Source organism: Thamnophis sirtalis, unplaced genomic scaffold, assembly GCF_051295495.1.
Source record: "Thamnophis sirtalis isolate CommonGarterSnake01/CBP01778 unplaced genomic scaffold, rThaSir2_p1.2 scaffold_6, whole genome shotgun sequence".
In the NCBI taxonomy this organism is placed as follows: Eukaryota; Metazoa; Chordata; class Lepidosauria; order Squamata; family Natricidae; genus Thamnophis; species Thamnophis sirtalis.
Genome location: NW_028261386.1, coordinates 43,209,896 through 43,232,652, shown reverse-complemented (window position 1 = coordinate 43,232,652; position 22,757 = coordinate 43,209,896).

Here is a 22,757-nt window from a genome sequence, read left to right as displayed (position 1 = left end):
TTGGACAAATGTATGTTGGAAATGTAAACCATCTGAAGGCATTTTTTATCTACATGTTCTGGTGGACGTGTAATAATGCTAAAAGTTATTAAAATCAGATATGTATTCTAACTCAGAAAATTCTTAAACCAAATGTACAGCTGAAGCCAGAGGCTTTTCTTTTAGATTTAATGGACAAACAGACTGGAAAAAAACATGATACTTTATTCTAATATGCATGGTAATAGCAGCAATGCAACTCTATGTGCAGAGATGAAAGGACTCCCATACACTCGCGGTGGAAGAACAGATGGTGAAATTAATGGAGTTGGCAGAGACAGCAAACCGACTGCTTTGATTAAAAAGAAGGCTTTATCTAGCTTCATTTCTACTTGGAAATCACGCTTGAATTTTTTGCTTGAAACTGAAGGAAATTAAAATTTAACTTTGCTTGATTATTAGACTTGTTTATGATGATAGACATATTGTTTGTTATGGTTTACTCTAGTTCAAAGGATTATTGATTTTTAGGTTTTTATCTCTATTGAAGAAAGTCAGAAATTATTTTTTTTTCTATAGATTTTCCCCCCTTTTTTGTCTGCACTCCTCCGTTTTTGTTTCCCCCTGCTTTTCCTTCTTTCTGTTTAATTATTTTTTCATTGTTTTCTGTATTTTATATTTTCTTTTTGAAATAAACAAAGTTTGGGGGAGAAAAGATTGACCCTTATCTATAGTTAAAGAGATAATTTCTTTATTATGTGCTAGGAATCTTCTAGAAAAGTAACATACAGAGCAGAGTGAGTTTCAACCGGTCCGGACTGGTACGGCCATACCAGATGGTGAAATTTAGCATGCCTTCCCATACCCATTGGTCAGGAAACCCCATACCAGAACACTCCCTCACCTCATTCACTCTTTTACTCGCCCCACCCATCCTCACCATACTGCCGAAAAGTTCTCAGAAGAAGAAAGAACTGGTGAGTGGCTGGGGGGGGGGGGGAGGATGTTGGGGAAGAGGGAAGAGGCAGAAGGGTTGCTAGAAGAGTGTGTGTGTGTGTGCACAGGCTGTGGGTTTAAAAAAATGTCTGAGTGAATCCAGGAAGAGAGAAGAGGCAGAACGGCTGTAAGACACTATAGTAGTGGTTCTCAACCTGTGGGTCAGGACCCCTTTGGAGGTCGAACAACCCTTTCACAGGAGTTGCCTAAGACCATAGGAAAACACGTATTTTCAGAAAAAATGGAAAACATAAAATAATTTTACGGTTGGGGGTCACCACAACATGAGGAACTGTATTAAAGGGTCATGGCATTAGGAAGGTTGAGACCCACTGTACTATAGGAACATGCACTTTCACCCAGTCTGCCTCTTCCCTCTTCCTGGATTCACTCAGACGCTTTTTAAAACCCACAGCCTATGAACACACAAGACATTTTTAAAACCCACAGGCTGTGCACACACACACACACTCTTCCATTCTTTTAAAAACATCTGAGTGAATCCACTCAGGAAGAAGGAAGAGGCAGAGGGGCTGGAAGTGTGTGCGTGTGCACAGGCTGTGAGTTTTAAAAATGTGTGAATGAATCCAGGAAGAGGGAAGAAGCAGAGGGGCTGGAAGTGTGTGTGCTGTGCACAGGATGTGAATTTTAAAAATGTCTCAGTGAATCCAGGAAGAGGGAAGAGGCAGAGGGGCTGGAAGTGTGTGTGCTGTGCACAGGATGTGAGTTCTAAAAATGTCTGAGTGGATCCAGGAAGAGGGAAGAGGCAGAGGGGCTGGAAGTGTGTGTGTAAGGTGGTCAGTAAAGTTGAAGACTGGCAAGGACAGTCATATTTCCTCTGTAAGTAGCTGTTTTATTGTTTTGTGTACTTATTTTGTTCTTATTTAAGTAGTAAGTGCACAAAATAATAAATTTCCTTTTTTTATATCTTCTTTTTGTAGGTCATTCTTTGGGGAAAAGAATTCAGTGACATCGACTTGGCCACTCCCACTCAATCACATGACTGTCAAGCCACTCACCTGGTCACATGACCACCAAGCCACTTCCACAAAACAGGCCACACCTATAGAATAGGTTCTAAAAAAATTGAAACCAACCAATGGTACAGAGTTAAATGAGTATGAATAGTGCAAACATACTGTATTTATTCCACTCTTGTGTCTGTCCAAGTGTGCTTTCTCTTCTTGCATAAGTCTTTGATAATGATTACTCATTTACTTTTCTTTTTAAAAGAAAGGTACATCCAGTTAAATCTCTCCAACTTGTTGATTGTTTTGATTGAGATATTTTCCAAGAATTCCCAGTAGAACTTCCGTCTCTTGCACTCATACCATGCAAGCAAATCTTGCAGTGAGGAGGAGATAGAGATGCAGGGCATGGCTTTGTGGGCGTGAAAGGGGAAGGATGCAAATCTCCTTGGCTTGGAGAAGTTTTGGGGTTTTTTTTAAAAGTAAGGGAAAGACATTCGTATGCTTGAAACAGCGTGTAACACTATACCCTATTTGTCCCAGGAAAGGGAAAAAAGGCACTATACAAATCATGGGATGCTTTGCTGAAATAATCATTCTGATCTAAGGATATTTTGAGTTCAAGAATATTTTACAGAGCCTTTGGGCTACATGTGCTTTTTTTTGCACAGACTTCACACTAGAGATTAATTTCCATTTGGTGACTGATTACTACCACCTCAAATGGTTGTGTGCGGACTTAATGAGTAAATGCTTTCCTGAACCCTCAGGACAAATGGTGGTACAAAAGCATAATTATGAATAAGAACTACAAAAATATGCTTCCTTTCTGCAAAATTAATAATTCATTTACGGGCAATGATTCATTTAGAGGCAAGTGCATGGCAATTACCTTGGTCTTTGTTTTTTGGAGCTAGATCTAAAAACCCTGCTTTCTCACTGCTTTTTTGGAATATTTCATTTTTCAATATTCACATAAATATCTCAATTTACAAAACAAACTGTGAAACATTTTTCTACCCTCTGACTGTATATTGAGCAATACTTTGTACACTAAAAGTCACGTTTAAGAAAATGTTTAGATATAAGACATTCAAATTCACTCATCACCAATATTTAATATCATGAAAGCTCAGGAGAAGTTTAATGAGATAAGTCTGCTTTTATTACCTTCAAAAAAGAAAATGTAAATGCTTTCAAATATACTTGGTTCAATTTCAATGGTATCTATTTTATAAGAGGAGAAGCACTTTGGTGTAATGGTTAAGACATCAGGCTAGAAACTGGGAGACTGTGAGTTCTAATCCCACCTTAAGTAAAAAGCCAGCTGAGTAACCTTATAGCTAATCAGCTCTAAGAAGGTGAAAATGTCAAACCATTTTTGAAAAACCTTGCTAAGAAAAATACAGAGGCAATTATCCAACAACAAAACATGAAAGGAAGAAAGGAAAGAAACTTTATGAGCAAGAACTATTGTGAAAATAGAAGCTTTTCTATTGGTGGCAAATATGTATGAAGGGAATAATTCCATTTTTTCCTGTAAATTAGATTAGAAGTATTATCTATAAAATCTCAGCAGTGTCAAAATATGCAGTTGATGCTCTCATTATGCATTGTCTGCTTTTTGTATTAAAAGGAAACAAAGTAAGGAAAAGAATATAAACTGAATCAGTAAAAAAAAATACCTTTGGGTCAACCTTAATTCCTGAATTCTTTTCTCCGCAACATTTTTAAAAGTGATAGGCCATTGCTTTCTTCTGATTACCAAGAGAGACTGACTGGCCCAAGTTACTCAGTTGCTTTATGGAAACTAGCTCTTGTACATAAATTATAGTTAATAAAATATCACATTTTCCTGCATCTTCTTTCTATGTCTTTACTGCATGCTCTATTTAAACTGATCTCACAGAAAAGCAGGATGAGTTGCTTTGACCAAAGATCTTTTCTGTCCTTAGAGAATCTATCTATAACTTATCAAAGCTGGACAAAAGAACATAAACCTAGCTTTCTAGTATGAGGGCAGAAATGCAATAACATTCACAAAGAAATAGATTTACCATAGCTTAGAAGGAAATTACTATTTAACATATACATGAAACCGCTGAGTGAGATCATTCGGAGGCACGGGATAAAATACCACCAATATGCGGACGATACACAGTTGTATCTGTCCGCCCCGTGCCAACTCAATGAAGCAGTGGACGTGATGAACCGAGGTCTCGAGGCCGTTAAAGACTGGATGAGAGCAAACAAGCTGATACTCAACCCAGACAAGACCGAGTGGCTGTTGTGTTTTCCTCCCAAAAATTTGACCAACGTACCATCACTCAGGCTGGGGGGACAAAACTTATACCCCTCAGAAAGGGCCCACAACTTGGGAGTCCTCCTGGACCCACAGCTGAGTTTTGACCACCATCTTTCAGCTGTGACCAGGGGGGCATTTGCCCAGGTTCGCCTGGTGCGCCAGTTGCGGCCCTACCTGAATCGGGAGGCCCTCACAACAGTCACTCGAGCCCTTGTGATCTCCAGGCTGGAATACTGCAATGTGCTCTACATGGGGCTGCCCTTGAAGAGCACCCGGAGACTTCAACTAGTCCCCTCAGGGAAAAGGGCGGCCTATAAATGTACAATAAATACCAAAATACCAAAAAATACTGTTTTGCGTAATGAGATAAATCCCCACAATAGCAAACTTTTAACAGAAATTTGTGAGTGATGCAACACCTTCTCGCAATTAAAACAAAGCTACCCCAGGCGTGTTTAAAGCTGAACAAACACTAACATCTCACAGTTCTATATCCGGAGGTAAAATTATACTGGAAACCAATAATTTTGCATAACAAAAGCAATGAAACAAGCTGCATGGTGCAACATCAGTATTACCTTAAATTATTTGCAAGTGCAACAGAGTTCTTCTCAGAAATTTTACTTAATTTAAATTCGATCCAGGAATTATTTGTATGTCTTCAATATGGTTGAAAAAAACCACTGATGACCCAATATGTAGGATTTTATAAGATTTCATAGGAGAAATAGATAAGCTGGACTCTAGAAACATACCATTCAGAATTATTTCCCAGACCATTCAATATTCCGTCAGACCAAAATTTGAATCCTAGTAGCAGTTTTAATTTTGCAAAATAAGTAATTTCCTTATTTGCATTATTTATTGCTCAGTCAATCATCAAAAGAAAGAAGAGACTCTTGAAGATGGTGATAAACCATCTTCTGGTCAATGTAAATCCAATGACAGAGTCTGTTTTTTTGCACCTCTGTGTGTTGCATCCTTCCCTGTAAAACAAAAATCCTTTCTTCTGCAAGTCATGATAGACCAAGATATTTATTTAAAGATGAGATAGTTCAACTACTTCAAGGCAACCAAGTAGACAATTGAAAGCAGCCATAGCCTTAAGTCAGTGGTTCCCAAACTTGGCAACTTTAAGACTTGTGGACTTCAACTCCCAGAATTCTCCAGCCAGTAGAGAATGGCTGGGGAATTCTGGGAGTTGAAGTCCACAAGTCTTAAAGTTGCCAAGTTTGGGAATCACTGACTGAAGTTGAAGGAAATTGTAACTTTTGGATATTCTTCTGTATGACCCTGTATGTTCAATCTTTAACATTTTTGTATATGGAATAGTAGTGATGGTTGATGACAGTGCAGAATCTTCTTCATTTCAATCAGAATATCTTAGGGATATATCTGTTACCTCTGGCATTGGCATTTTCTGTGGACAATGGGTCATGGCATTCAGTCTTGTCCTGTTGGAACAATGCCTTCTGCTTGGGTCATGATGGCAATTTGAACTGGGATTGCCAGTGCTATGTGATGTAGATGTAAAGCCTAACATCAACATAACTGCATTTCTGTCATGACAGTCCTGATTGCAGTTGTAAACCCAAGCCATGCAGATCATTAAGCGGAAAGCAGCAGAAGCCTCAGGATGTGGGTGGGGCAGGGAGGCAGCTGGGGCAGCACAGAAGAATACTTGTGGATTGGGGAGGCTGGCCAAGGGCTTGGGAGATCTGTGGCAGGTGTGCATAAGCAAAAGAAGTCTGAGTGATTGATGGCTGGTGGGGGGCACAAGGACAGGAAGACTGGAGGATACTGCAACAGCCTGAACTTTCAGGATTGGCTGTGAATATCACTAGTTCAGTGCCATTAATATTTTGAATAATCACTGAATGAGTAAGCAAGGACTACCTATAAGTAATTCCACTCTGTGAGCAAATAGGGAGACTGAGACAAATCCCGAATGGTGATGTCCAGCTGTTTGGATCCAAAATGGAAAAGGTCCTTTGGAGGAGATTTAAGTTGGTTTACTGTATCTATTGGCACCTCCTTAAAAAAAGCTATGCCTTTCTTTGGACTTGAACAATAGCCAGATGACTCTTAATTCTAAACTAAACATTTTCTTGAGACTGTGCAACTCTTCTACAAACACATCCAACCTCCATCAGAAGCACCTTCTGTACTTTGTATTGAAAAGGCTACGTTCCATTCATTCTAGACTTTCAGTGCCATGGGACTTTTGGAAACAGTCTGATTCCTCCAGGCAAAGAGATTGTGTCTGGAAGACCTCTTTTAATATCCAACAAGAAGGACTGAAGGAAAGTGGCAGGAAAACAATTGTTTGGCTCAAGCAGTTCTCTCTCATCCTGAATAACATTCAGACTCTGAAACTCTGACTATTTGAACTGTTCTTGCCTGAGTCCAAGCAGCCACAGGTGTTTGTTTTTAAGCAGCTGAAATATAGTTGTGGTCTTACTTCCCTCAATAAAATTTAACTTCTATTTCCTGAGTCTGATCATAACAGATGTTTTTCATACTCCCATTCTTCCCAATGTTTAAAAAAATATTGAAACATTTATTTATGGCTCTAGCCAATCTGGGTTAATGATTTAAATATACAAAAAAAACCCCAAACCTTGATTTTAAATTGAGTATTTTCTTTTTAAAGCTTGATTGTCATTGTTGAGTGTTTTTAGTAACGATGGGGAACTGACCAATTCAAGAAAAAAGGGGGGGGGGACAAATTCTGAAACAGCAAGTACAAACCATGGTAAAATTGAATAATGATAAAACTAATGTGATCATAGCATGACATATTTTACAATAAGCAAAACTAAAGCAAACCACGTTCAAAGAAATAAAACCACACCGATTAAATATTAATAGTGACAACTATTAATAAAATGGATTCTGGTGGCCTGGAAAGCTGGGGAATTATGAGCTGCAACTGGGCATCTTTATAATAACAGGAAATCCTTCACTTCAGGCTGGAAATCTTTGAAGGGGGTGCCCCATAGATTCCCCTCAAAACAGCTGTTGGAAGGGTATTAAACCTTCTCACTGAATCTGGGAATTGTCATTTGGCTTAGATATCTAGCCTTCTTGGAAAAAGGCGACTGGGTGCCCAACAGCACATCTTTGGCAATAGCAGTTGGGCCTGACTGAGCTTCCAAATCCTTGATGCACTGTTTAAGGGCTGGCCCAAAGGAGCTTTTCAGGAGGCAACTGGGCTTTCTTCTTCTTTTTCTTTGAAGATATTTAGCTTCTCATCCAAGAAGCGTCTTCAGATCTGACTGGATGGTGGTGAAAGGAAGAATTTATATTCCTTGCAGATAGTTGGTCATTTGCATACTTTTAGAGAGTCGTTGAGGGCATCTGGAGGTTTATCTCTATCAGTGGTGGGTTCTGGCCGGTATGCCCAGAGACAGGCTGGGAGCAGCAGGCACCGTTCCAGTACGGTGCTGCGGAGGGCCCAACACCCGTGTTCCTTACCTTTATTTGACCCAACCGGGCCATTTGCACACGCGCATGCAGCGTATGGCTCCTGCGCGACACTCCGCCAAGCAGCTGGACCATCGCGGGCAGTGAGTGTGCATGCACACGCAGCGCACATATACATGGTGGATGCCTGGCCCCATCGCAGTGTACCGGTTGCAACAGGAGCCGGAACCCACCACTGATCTGGATCCTCAGGGCCACCTGAGTAGTGCAAATGTGTGTGGAGCCTTCTTGGCTGCAGGATGTGTCCCTTCACTGTTAAAAACAGGCACAGATTGTTGGGGATGAATCTGTGTTGTCTGCACTTCAAACTGAAGAACAAATTGTTCCTGTAGTCTGCATTTTTTTTCCTGAAAATCTGTTCATACTCTCGCAGTATTCAAAGGTGGCTCATCCCAAAGCTAAATATTCAGGGGGGGAAACAAATTGATTAAAAATAGAGGTGTTAAAACAGTGTTGAAGAGCAATGTTAACCAATAGGAAAAGATGTATATTCAAATAGGAGCCTCTGTTTTGGTCATGTAAGCCTGATGATGCAAGATGACTTAGGAACACATCGTGGGACTTGTAATATCTCTCTAAGGGGCTAAATAAGCTACATGGTCCCAACTGGGTTCCAAACAACAAAAATTGTATTTGGATTTAGCCAGAAATACTTTTAGCATAACAAGTATGAATAACCCACTTACTGTATAGTGCAGTGGTTCCCAAACTTGGCAACTTTAAGACTTGTGGACTTCAAGTCCACAAGTCTTAAAGTTGCCAAGTTTGGGAACCACTGGTATAGTGTAATAAAAAGTCTACAGGGCTGTTGCCAACTTCTGTGCCTTTGGGACAACAAACTCCAGGTGTACCTTGCATTTACAGGAAGCATGAAACATTATCCCTAAATATTTAAAAATATGTTTTGTTTAATGAGTGCTTATTCAGTTCCCGGACATTCATTTTAAGGTGCTTAGCAAATTCTAAAATGTTAGCTTTGCATTTTGAGCACAACAACACTACAAAGATCACTTTAGACCAGTTGGTGTCTAAGATAACAGCACAACACCATCCTTATATATGAGAACGGCAATGCCCTTCTATTCTTTGGTTTTAGAGGGTGATAAGACTGATTATTTTTCTTACCTGTATGAGGAGTGATATACAGATAGCAGTGGCACCAAGATGCAGCCTTGCCTAACTGCTCTGCTGATATGAATTTTCTTGGTGTAATTTGCGGTATTTGTCTACGTAGTGCATCTAATTTTTTTGAATTAGAATTCTCATAAAGTTTAAGCAGAAGCATGACCTTATGTAAGTTATAGTTTTTAAGGTTAAGGTCAGAATTTGTACCTAGAGATAAGGTCAAAAGGGAATCTGAAAGCATCATAGAACTTGGATCCTTGTCTAAAAATATGTTGTTTGACTATATGCAGCAAAATTAAACCCAGTCTGAGAATTCATTGTCTGAGAATGCTTAGCATACAATTTGCTTATTATGCTAAGAAGGCTAATGGACTGATCAATAGCAGAGAGACCCAGTGGCCTTTTTATAGATTAAAATAATCAGAGTCCCACTGGAATAACAATGGAATAAAATATAAAATATCCATAACGTTTTTAAATACTTTAATTGACATCTAGAAGATATTATTTCCCTGGCCTTATCTTATTAAGGTTTTCAGTGAAGATACTTTGATTGTCTATATAAGGAGTTCTATTTTACACACACACACACATATGCTGGTCTTGTTGTATTCGGGTCTTTTCCCATGTAAGATTGAGATTGTCTTGGCAACGTTTCGGTGAGGTCTCACTCGCCATCTTCAGGCTGCTCTTTTGGGCTTAAAGCATGATCAGAGCTGCCGTCCCTCTACAAACATTGGTGGGGTGTGTGGAGGTCTGACGCTGTTTCAGCAAGTGGATTGATTGGATGTGTGGCTGTATTATGATTGGTAGATTGCTGCTGATTGGTGCTGGCTGTGGGTCCGTTGTTGTTTTGTGTTGTAATGGCCTGGGTGGTGGGTGGGGCTTGTTTGCTGACTAGGGCTGGTTTCCAGATGTCTGGTAGGCAGACGGTATCGTCACGTTTATTCATGTTGTGGGGGTTTTCTCTATTTTGATAGCTTCCATAATTATTCTCTTGTTGAAGTGTTCAGTTTTGGAGATTAATTTGGTTCCTTCAAAATTAATTTGGTGCCCTCTAGCTTTAATGTGCTGGAAAAGGGAGGAAGTTTTTTTCTTTTTTTCTTACTGCGTTCTTGTGTTCTGCGATGCGTGCATTTATGCTTCTGTTCGTTTGTCCTATGTATGTTGCAGGGCAGATTTTGCATGGTATTTCATAGACTCCTTGGTTTTCTAGCTGGATTTTGTCTTTGGGGTTTCTTAAGATGTTGGCTATTTTTTTGTGTTGTTGACAGTGTTGAAGACTGTCTTGATATTGTGTTTGTGAAGAATTTTGCTGATTTTATCTGTGGCGCCTTTGATGTAAGGGAGGAGGGTGATGCCATTGTCCTGTTTTGTTTCTCGGTTTTTGGGGGGAGTATCCCTTTGGATTAGGTTGGTAATTGTTTTTCTTTGGAACCGTTGGAGATTAATACGTTTGTATGTATGTATGCATGTATATATATTATGTATGTATGTATGTATGTGTGTGTGTGTATGTATGTATGTATGTGTGTGTATATATATACATACATATATATATATATATATATATATATATATATATATATATATATATATATATATATATATACACACATATACATATACATATACATATACATATACATATACATATACATATACATATACATATACATATACATATACATATACATACATACACACACACATATATACATACATACATACATACATATATACACACACACACACACACACACACACATATTTGGTAAAGGTAAGGTAAAGTAAAGGCTCCCTTCGCACCTATGTACTAGTTGTTCTGACTCTAGGGGGCGGTGCTCATCTCCATTTCAAAGCTGAAGATCCAGCACTGTCCAATGATGTCTCCGTGGTCATGTGGCCGGCATGACTAAATGCCGAAGGCACATGGAACGCTGTTATCTTCCCACCAAAGTTAGCTCCTATTTTTCCACTTTTACATGCTTTCAGACTACTAGGTTGGCAGAAATAACGAGAGCTCCCTCCGTTATGTAGCACTAGAGATTCGAACAACCAAACTGCTGACCTTTATGATTGACTAGCTCAGCATCTTAGCCACTGAGCCACTGCACCCCTTTGATCTGTGTGTGTGTGTGTGTGTGTGTTTCCTATATGCCAGGAACTGAAGGGAACAACCTAGTTCCTTGTGACCCCCAGTGCAGTTTTTAAGAGTAATATCAAGCATGGTATCTTTCTGAATTTGATAGACTTGGATCTTGGTTTACTGTTTTACTGTGGTTCTAGTTTTGTTCTCAGTTTATGAACAGAAGATGGCACTGAGAGACTATCTGGCAAATAAACCAATGGCCCCAAGGGTCCATCTTGTCTGCTATGCTGTTTTTAATATTTACAGGCAACTACAGTATTGGGAGAGACCCTCCTGAGTGTTGGAGTAAAATGTTATTAGTATACTAATGATATTGAGATCTATTGTTCCCCACCATCTAGCTCCAAAAAAAGGGGAAGGGATTATTTCTCTTGGTCACTGTCTAAATTTAATCAGCTGGAAGACTGAAATCAGGTGAAATTAAATCCAGACAAAAAGAAGGTATTATTAGTCAGCAATTAAACAGGCCCTGGGATTAGGATTCAGTCTGGACAGGGCTGCGTTCCTGCATGACTAGTTACAGTCTGGAATGCTTCTTAGCCCTCAAAAGTCTCTGAATTCACAATTACATCTAGGGTGCCAGTTGTGACTGTTCTTGAGCCAGTTTGATTGGGCAACAGTTATTCATGCTTTGATTACACCTCCACGTTTATCCTGAAATAATGCTGTAAACTGGGTTAATCTTCTTTACTTTCCCTTTTTTTTATTTAATGAGGTGTATGGAGGGTCTAAGAGGTACAAACTGGGTTAATCTTGAGGAGCACCAAGAAGCTGCACATGGTGCAAAATGCATCAGTTAGATTGATAATGGATGCATACTATTGGGGGAATATTATACCTCTGCTGAAAAATTTGTACTGATGCTAATGTTTGTAGACACCATTTAAAATATGGGTCTTCATATTTAAAGCTCTAAACAGTTTAGGACTTTAGTAGGCAACTGTCAACCCAATGATGCATACTACACCAAGAAAGTAACTTCCAAGGAAGATTAAAACTATTTTATTAAATTGGTTCTAGTAGCAACATCTTGCACATCTGAACCCCTTCCCCAACCCTTATATCTCTCTGAAACTAAGGAGATATCTATCCAAACCCTGACCTTCTCCCCTTAGATTGTTTTGCGCTTGAGTTGTGCTTCTTGCCTTATCGCACTGGCATTGGATCTGGATAATCTCTGTCAAGGTGAGCTTCTTTACTATTGATGCCATCAGAGATCAGTTTCAGCCAGATTTCCTATCTTGCTTCATCAGCAGGACAAGGCCTCTAGAAAAGAAAGCTGTCACTTTCTGAAGTCTATCTGTGCAGAAGAGAGTCTTTTCTCTCCAGCTGTGAGATCTGTGCGGGATTCTTGAAGATTTATGCTCTTTTAGGAATGGGGACAAGTCCTTCATCTGTAGATTTTTTTTTCTATCTGAATTAGTTAAATTATTAAATATTATAAAAATATTATTGTAACTGTTCATATTTCTTATTTTAGTAGCCTCCTTGAGGATCACATGAACAAAGGTGATCTATAAATAAGAAATACATGAATATTTTGTAATATTGGTGGCTAACAATTAAAACCAACTTGCTTAAACCGCACACAAATACACACACACACACAGAAACACACACAGAGAGATTTCAAAATAACTGATTAATCGAATATAATCTTACCAAACTAACTGCCTGTTTAAAGATGCCTGCCTGTAGGTTTTTGCCATGCAACAAAACTTCAGTTATTTCTTCCAGCAGTCTTTTCATGGTCCCTTGAGCACTGGAATCTAAGAGGAAGCTTTAATCAAGCTATTCCTGTTACTCTATGAGTAAACTGATGTCCTTTGGGAAATATGCTTACTGTTTACAATCAAAGACTTGCATGGTTCAGTTGAAGCAGTTGCGCCAGGTTAAAAAGCCAACATGAATCACAGAAAACCACTTCAAGAAGCCCTGGTGAAAACATTCCCTCTGGTTTCATGGTGGGATAGTATGATTCAGCCTTTGGCAAATCTGTTCTTCTACTAGTGGTTTTTCCAATAGTTTAGTTCCAACTTTAAACTAAGTTGACAAAATATATTAAATTCTGTCAGTATATTTCTAAATGAAAAGAGTGGACTCACGTGGACTTTAGATATTATACGCTGAGTCCAGTAATGGACTCAGACGTCTTTAGACATGCATTTTAGATTGCTGGATCAAATATAGAAACATTTAGTTTGCATTTGCTCCCTCACACACAGACACACACACACACACACACACACACACACACACACACACACTTATCACCTTCAGAGCTAAGTTCAATAAATTTGGAAGTTTTATAGGGCCATTCTAGCAGTGGCATTTTAGCATTAAAGTTGGAAATTCCATGTATATAAGCTGAAACAGATATCTTTGCAGCTTTCAGTGAATACAAATGTTTTTACCTCAATTGTTCTTAATATTTTTAGAAAGTTGAATTATATATAAACAGACTGCATGAGGGTAGGAAAATGAGGAAAAAGTATTACAGACCTATCTCTCTTTTCAGCAGCACCTTACAAATTTTATAGCACTTTTCATAGACATTACTGTTATTCAACTTTAGCATGGTATTTAATGGAATTTAAAACAATTTTAAGGGAAATATTATATTATAGTATTGACTGAATTTTGAACTAACAAGAGTATTTTCAGATAAATGTGTAATTGACTGTATTGGTGAACTTACTTCAGCTTTTCTTTGCTGTAAAGACTTGCAAACTGAGAATTGGTTGCAAAGTTACTTTTTCATCATCATGAAAACTCAGAATGGTCACTGTACAAGGCAGTTGCTAAACAAGGACTACTTGTAACCTTCCTCCATTTTTGCCCATCCTTCTTTTTATATATTGTTTCTACAAAATGATTTGTAATGGATGAGAAAACAAAACAATAGCAAGAAGGAGCCATTAAAAAAGAGCACTTCTCTGGACTAGAAAAATTCACTCCGGTTTAAGACAACACCTAATTTAAATATCTTCTTGAAATATTAAGATATTTACAGAAAAACTGTTTCCAAAGCAGATATGGCATGTGAGCTGTGGATCATGGTTACATGTAATAATACCACATTTGTGTTGTGCAGCATGTGCATCTCTGCTGGATATACAATCAGCCACATGCTTGTGAATATGATTCCTGTGTAAACTAAGGAAACAGACTTTGTGCGTGTGGAAGCACAGCTGGATAACATTTCTGATATTGTAAAAAGTGCACAGTGTACATTTGATCATCGTATAAAGCAGTCTGCAGATGGGCAGTGTTCCTATTCTTGTTGTAGTAGTCTTTTCTAGTAAAAGATGTTGCAATCCCTGAAATGGGAATCTTAATAGTCTTCCTGACTTGAGCAATGAATCAAATGATTAAAGTTGTTGTCGGTTGACATGAGTTAACTGTAAAACCTACGTGGCCACAAAGAATCAATTCAATTATAACCATGTTGTACCAAGAACTTATGATTTATACGTATCTCACCACAAAATTCTTCTTGCTCTCTAAAGGCTTCATATATGCAGCAGAAAATGTGTAGCAATATTCTTAAAGCTCATTTAATGATTGCCACACAAATACATCATACTTTTTTCGGCTTTGTCTAATACTGACCTTGGCAGCTGTTCTTCCACTTTTTCAATTGACTAAATTCAGCCATTTGATGAAATAAAGGTTTTGCCTGAAAGGAATGTTGACTGTGTTCTGGATGACTCAAACTCCAGACATTTAAGAAAATAAAAAACTCAACATTCCTTCTGAGTGAGTCACAGTGCAATTTTGGCTTAGTCTACAGCCAGAACAAAGTTACCATTGTAAAAGATAGGATTTCCTGATCTTCAGCTACTGAACTGTTCTTCCCGGCAAGGTCCAATTCTATTCTCCAGAAATGAGATTTCTAAGAGAATATATTTTGTTTTATATATCCAGGGAACCAATTTGTATGGCTTCCAGGACGCTTACTCTTTGTTCTGAAGTATTTTCATTTCAGTTATCTCATAAATAAGCTAGCAGAATACACTGCAGAATAAATTGCCTCTTCCAATTAATTCACTAGTTAACCAACCAAAGAACTAAAATAGGTTGATTATTTATATTGTACTTTAGAACTTGGAAGTAGAATACAGCCCACCTGAATTGTCTGGAATATAACCAAAATATCTGGGCAATTCAGGAGTTTCATTCAGAAATTCTCTTGACATATGGGTTTCTTCTTTTGGATGGGCTGCTCAATAACAATTTGGGATATTTAAAAATGTCATTTTAATTGCATTTTTGCAGTATATTTTTTCTCCTGTCAAACAGTAGCACCATGAGAAAAAAACTCAGGATATTCGAGCTAATCCAAGATCCATGGGAATATAACACTGATAGCTAACTTTTTTGTCATCGCGTGCCGATAGCACTTGCACCCCCCATAATGCAATGCATGTGTAAGCCCCCTGCACACCCCGCCCCCACACATGCATTATCCCCTGCATGCGGCCCATCCCCCATGCATGTGGATGTGACCCCCCCTGCCACGCCCAACCATGCATGGCAGAGACCCAAAAACCAGTTGGCCGGCAGGAGGTGCACAAGCATGTAAAGTGGAGCTGAGCTGGGGCAATGGGTCATGTGCCCGCAGAGAGGGCTCTGCATGCCACCTGTGGCAGGCGTGCTATAGGTTCGCCATCACAGGCATATAGAATGTAAACAACAAAATCATGTGTAAAGGAAGGAAGGAAGGGGCCCACCATCAACTCTAGCATCTAATTGCAGTGAATAGTTCTACAAAGAATCTCCAGTCAAAATGTGAAGGTAAGCATTTCAAACACATTTCTCAGAAAGGACTGCAAAATCCGAGAATTCCATCAACCAGTCCATGTCAGTAAAATAAAAAGAAATGCCTTAGACTAAGAAGATGAATAAGGAAGGAATATAGGACATTCAAAGCATATAGCAATAGCAATAGCAGTAGACTTATATACCGCTTCATAGGCCTTTCAGGCCTCTCTAAGCGGTTTACAGAGAGTCAGCATATTGCCCCCAACAATCTGGGTCCTCATTTTACCCACCTTGGAAGGATGGAAGGCTGAGTCAACCCTGAGCCGGTGAGATTTGAACCGCTGAACTGCTGATCTAGCAGTAGCCTGCAGTGCTGCATTTAGCCACTGCGCCACTGCGCCACTGCGCCACCTTGGCTCATAATTATTTCATGTTGCTTAGTCAACATATCATAGTTTCACTCAAAGGTTTGAATTCTATTCCCATTGCAACGAGCGACAAGACTAACAGCTTTTTCTATACAAGTGTCAGGATGGAAAATGGAATAAAGTATTGGAATAATGCCATTTTGTTCAATATATCAAGCATATATATTGTCACAGGTTTTGTGACAATGTTCCTTCTTTGCCCCATTTCTTTGATTTTATATACAATATGTAAGACATTAAAAAATGAAATGTGATCAGTTTTAATAATTTTAATATGACTATTTAATGGCCTAGAATTTTTTTTCTTGACCTATCCATGCATAGGATTAGACAATGTTCCCACCAACCCAGTGGTGGGTTCCGGATTCCGTTCCAACTGGGCTTATTTTCACGGGGAGGGCTTATTTTAGTGCATACGCTCAAAAGCCCGATTGGGCTTATTATACAGGGAGGTCTTATTTTGGGGGGAAACAGGATGTGTGTGTGTGTGTGTGTGTGTGTGTGTGTGTTTGTGTGTGTGCGTGCATGCATATACATACATTCAAATGTATATACATATGTACGTACGTATGGATTCGTGTGCATGTATTTTATTATATACATTCCCTGGCTACATGTGTGTGTGTGTTTAATTGAACACATACATTTATTTCTCTAACACTGTTTTTCTTATGGAGCAAACCATAATTTAATAAATATATATGTTAATAATAATTACATAATTCTTTGACATTTCCCAAATGCAGTAGTTTTGAAACAAATTAACATAGATTTAATTTAACCATGCCTAACACAAACATAGGAACTCCTTCCCTTTTTAATGATGACTGGAATTCAGTGAAAGTTTTTTGAGCTAAAAAGGGGACCAGGCTTAAAAAACACATTCTCCCCGCATCTCCTAAGACATTGTGAAAAATGTCTAAAACATCATCTGATAGGACATAGAGGGTTGCAAAAAGCAGGATTAACCAACACAAATGGTACCCAATTCCTTTTCAACAGTGGTAGGTCTGCTTTTTGCTCCTGTCCAGAATTTGAAATATTCATTTTCAAATTTGGTTCAAAAACAGATACTAAGGTTCCAAGCTCTCAGAAGCATCAGGGGGGTGGGGGTGGGGGGGAGGGGGAGGTAATGAGAAGAAATGGGTGTCAACTTCCAGTGTTGTCATGGGGAGAGAAGGAGGGGGAGTGCATTCCACGCATACTGTCGGCTGGAGTCCGATCTCAGATTACTGCAGATGGCTTGGGAGGGGGGGATCTTATAAGAGAATGTGATTTATGACACAGACTGAGGGGAGGGAAGGAACAGGGGTAAATTTCAGCAGTAAATCAAACAAAGCATAGACTTGACTGATGGTGTTCCTAATAAATGACTAGTTTTGTATTGAAACGTAACTCGATACTTATGAATCAATTAGGGCATTTTTAGGAAACCTTACAATGGGTATGCATTTCTCTCTGGCAAAAATACCTGTCAGGTTCATCCCTCTAAATGAAATCTGTTAAACCTAGAGTATAAATTTAGAGACAGGAAATGTTGTGATGTTTATTGTGCATAAATATTGCATAAATTGCTGTGATAATTGATAAAGCTGAAAAACATGTGCTAATCGAACTGGTAAAATACAGAACCAGCTTGGATATAGAAGAAGAAGGGGAAGACATTCGTTAAGTCACATCTGAGGTACTGTGAAGAAAGGACATAAATGTATCGAAGAATGTAGAATGGTAAGGCGGCTGAAAGATAAGTCCACTGAGGCTATGAGTAATGCAATATAAGGGAAATATTACAGGAAATCTACAGAACATATTTTTATTCTTAATAATTCTTTTTTCCAACTCTTATTTCCAAAATATTCTGTCTTGGAGAAAATTCATAGGGCAAGTTTGTATTGCAGTTTTGTGGGGGTTGGGTCTGATATACATCAAAATACTGGCTTTATCTCTCTTATTTGTGAACATTGTAGGTAGCAAGGCTGACAGTTTTGGCATAGATTAAGATGTATCTGGTGGATGTTTTTGCCACCTACATTAACTGCAATCCAGTGGTGGGATTCAATGTTTTTTACTACCGGTTCTGTGGGCGTGACTTGGTGGGCGTGGCATGGTTTGGTGGGCGTGGCTTGGTAGGCATGGCAGGGGAAGGATAAAATCTCCATTCCCTCCCCACTCCAGGGGAAGGTTACTGCAAAATCCCCATTTCCTCATGATAAGCTGGGACTCAAGAAGCAGAGAATAGGCACTTTTTTTTTTCAATGTCTCAACATCTTGTTTTTATGTGTGGTGACCAAAACTAGATGCAGTATTCTAGGTGTGGTCTTGCTAATGATTTATAAAGCTGTACTAATCTTCATGTGATTTTGATTCTATGCCCCTGTTTATGTAACTAAGGATTGTATTAGTTTTTTTGGCTGCTGCCTCACATTGCTGCCTCATGTTTAAGCAAACACCCACTAGGACTACATTTACTGGAATAATTTGCCTGGAAAGAGGAATTAACTGACAGGGTGGGTGGACCTACATTTTTGCAGCTATCTTACAGTAGATTGCTTCAGCAAGAATTAACTCCTGGCATAAAGGCGGAGGCTCTACTTGACTTCAAATCCAAAGTACTTTGGGATCCAAAATGGCAGAGTGGCAGGGTTTGAAGGTATGACTGTGGTTCTTTGAGAGGTGTTATAATTTGATAAAGAACTAGGTACAGTAAAGGATATGTTAGAAACCACAAGACCATCATCTCTAGAAATGAAGCATTCTCATTGTTTTGTTTTGTGGTAAATGTCAGAGGAAGGTTAGAAGAAGCTGAATGTTACATTTTCCTCTTGACAAGGTGATGTACCCCAGCCCAAGATATAACTTTCCTTCATGTAACTACTGCTGCAACTGTTATTAGTACCATAATTCATAGGCAGAAAATATGACAGGCTTCAGGAGGAATATTGTTGGGAGTGTGAATGTATGTGTAGCTAAACGTGTATGTATCAAATACTTGTGCATATATACATATGTGTGAGTGTGTATCTATATACATACATGAACATGTTAGATTTCAGTGGAGAGCAGACTGTAAGAAGGCATTGAAAATTTCATGTTTCTGTATTTGGGCACCAATGGTGGAAAAACTGCCTTAATTCGGGGGCATTTGCTGATGGTTTTCCTCCTGGACATCCGTCTTTGGAAGGAGACAGTGCACTTTATAAAATAAATTTGCAATTGGTGGGAAGTCCAATAAAGTTAAATTCTTTTTAAAAGGGTTAAAGAGAATTCTTAGTAACCTTAGAATGATTTGGAAAATATATATATATATATAGAATAGTATTTTTTACAGTGTGATATGTTCCAACTGCAAAAAAACTTTTTCACAGCAGACAAAGAAAAAATATTCTTGAACTTAATTCTGCCTAGGGACTTTGAGAAATTCTCTCTCGGTTGTAAAATTTCAATTCAGTTTTCTTTAACAAATAAAACAAAACCCAACCCAATCCTTATAAGAATAACATCAGAAATTAGCTTCTCTACAAATTATTTAAAAAAATTGAAATGTAACAAATTGTGGTTGTAATTGTATGGATATTTGACTAGCTTTTGCAACAAAGCAGTATAATATTCTGTTTTATCCAATAAGCCAAATTGACATTAATTAATAGTTGGAACTCTTCTTTCAACTCTTCTTTTTTTCTTTTTTCCTTCTTTCTGTGCTTCTTCTTTTTTCTATTCTGAAAAACTAATGAAAAACTCCATTTTCTAATATATAAGAATGAATCTTCTCCTCTGTATCCCCCAGACTAGAATCACATAGCCCCTTTCCTCCAGTTTTTAGGAAAAGCTTCTTTTTCAACAAGCTTTTCATTGCTAGCTTAATTTTTATTTTAATTATATTAATTATAATGTGTTCTTGACTTTCATGTCTTGTTCTTGCCTTGCTTTCATTCCAATACTTTATCATTCTTATGTTTATTTTTTGTAAGCAGCTATGAATATTGCATAAGCTAAAAGGCAGGATACTTATTTAAAATTATAAAATTATCAGTAAATAACAGACTCATGCACTCTTAGTATAAAAAAAAGCAGAGGAGCTGACTAGTACAGGAATGACTTGGTCAGCCATGCTGGACAGTGGTATGAGTAAATTCCTCTGAATATGATAATTTGGTCATCTACCAAACTCTCAAAGGCAGAATGTTATTTAAAACAGAATAATGAAATGGGCAACTAGAATAACAGTATGGTGACTTATTGTGTGTGTGTGTGTGTGTGTGTGTGTGTGTGTGTGTGTGTGTGTGTGTGTGTGTGTGTGTGTGTTTGCACTGTGTTGCATATTTTTGTCTTTTCCATACTTGGCCAAGAAATAATATTGAGTAACCAAATCCGTGGGCCAGATGGATTTTATTTTATTTTTATTTTTTTAGTATTTAGAGAATTCAATTCCAAATCCTCATGAGCTATTAACTCAAAAGATACAGGGTATAGTTAGAGAGTTCCTCTGTGTTGCTTTTTCATCTATCACTCTATCTGCTCTTTTGCCTTAACATAATGACAGACTGAAGAAAATCTCTTCCCAGATAGTTATGGAGAACACGCTCTTTATCATTTCTCCTGTTAGAATGTGCTAGCTATGTGCTATGCTGTTTCTATACTTATAATGTGTTTCTTGTAAATAAAATTATTTTCTGTGCTAAAACCTGCTTCCTTGATCCTAAGCTTCCGAGTCTCTGAACAGAATCACATACAGTGCTTCAATGTCTAACATACCGTATTTTTGGAGTATAAGACGCACCAGAGTATATGATGCACCAAGGTTTTGAAGAGGCAATTTTTTTTTTAAAAAAAAAAAGGTTTTGCATTCTGGAAACCTCCCAGGCCCATTTTTTTTTCCAAAAAGGGCATGAATAGTCCCTAGGAGGCTTGTAGAGTGTTCCGGTGGGGAGGGGAAGGGAGAGAGAGCAAAAACTGGCCCATTTTTCATGAAAATAGGCCCAGTTTTTGTCAAAAAAAATGGCATTAGGAAGCTTATAGAGTGAAGGGGCTGGGTTTCAGGAGGCAAAAAATGCTGTATTCAGTGTATAAGGTGTACTCAGATTTTCAACCTCTTTTTTGAGGGGAAAAAGGTCCATCTTATGCTCCAAAAATACGGTATATAATACCCAGAAGACCTTTGAGCACCAATGTTTTCTTGTAGCTTTGAAAAAATAAGAGGCATTATGTACACAGTTGGCTCTATTCTTAAACGCTACAAAATGAAACTTCTTATTCTTCACTAATAAATACATTTTGGCTAATGTTTGTTGTGTAACTAACAACTGCAATTTATTATGTTAGCTAAATTTGGAATGTTGTATATCCTTGCTACATTCAGACAATGAACATTTGTGGGTGGGCTTGGGTTGCTTCCATTCATCTGGATTTGGAAGCAGAATTCAGCCTTCCTAAACATCAAAATAATACTATGAAGCCTTCAAAATACAGGTTGTATTTTGCTCTTGTTGGGTTTCTTTCCGCTCATTCAAGGTGAATCAGAGGGCTTTTGCAAAATTCCAGGAGCCAGAAGCCAATATCTCAGCAAAACCAATGTGAAAAAAATATAGTAGATGAAAATGTAGCATTTTTAAATAGTTTTTATGAGCCAACTATGAAACTCCCTTCCTGCCACGAAGATGTGCTGTGCTTTCAAAAATTCATGCCAATGCCTACTCTGAAGGGCCTGTTTAGTCTTAATCCAAAGCACGACACATTAATAATACTGCTTCATGCATTCTGCTTAGTCAAGGGTGTCCAAACATGGGAACTTTAAGACTTGTGGACTTCAACTCCAACGCTGGCTGGGGAATTCTGGGATTTGAAATCCACAAGTCTTAAAGTTCCCAAGTTTGGACACCACTGTGCTAAGTTGTAACATGGTTGGGCTTGGCTTAATGTATATGAATTCACCCATTATGGTGTAGAAATCACATTTTTACATCTAGTATGCTAGATCAATTAGGCCAATAATGGTTTATCTATCATATCATAATTATGCTTGCTGTTACTTAGTGCACTTTGTGGACTCAGAGTATATAAACCAGAAATCCACTTACTTTATGGGTGCATGCACAGAAACGCTCTAAGACTGCGCAATTCCCCACCACCACTTTTCCATTTCTCAAGTTCTGGAGAAAATAATTGTGACAAAATTAAGATAGAGAATGTCAATCACTGTCTTTTTTTTGTTTATATAATACCCATTACTATATGTTTATCTGCTTCTCAAGAGACAAATCCAACTCAAAAATTAATTAGTGACTGAGTAATTTATAGACTGAGTAATTTGGAAGGATCATGTAATCTATTTTATCCTCCACTTTTTCCAAAGATGAATGAGTAAGAGCAAGAGAGTAGGGGATGGTATAAATTGCACTATAGTGTCAATTTATAGGAAAAAGTGGCAGTGAAGAGATGAAGAAATAATGTCAAGAAGTGACAATGAGAAATGCAATAATGACCATGCACAATATTAAGGATTTGAAAAAAAAATGCTGAAATGCATTCTATTTATAGCCTGCAATCTCTGGGTCCCA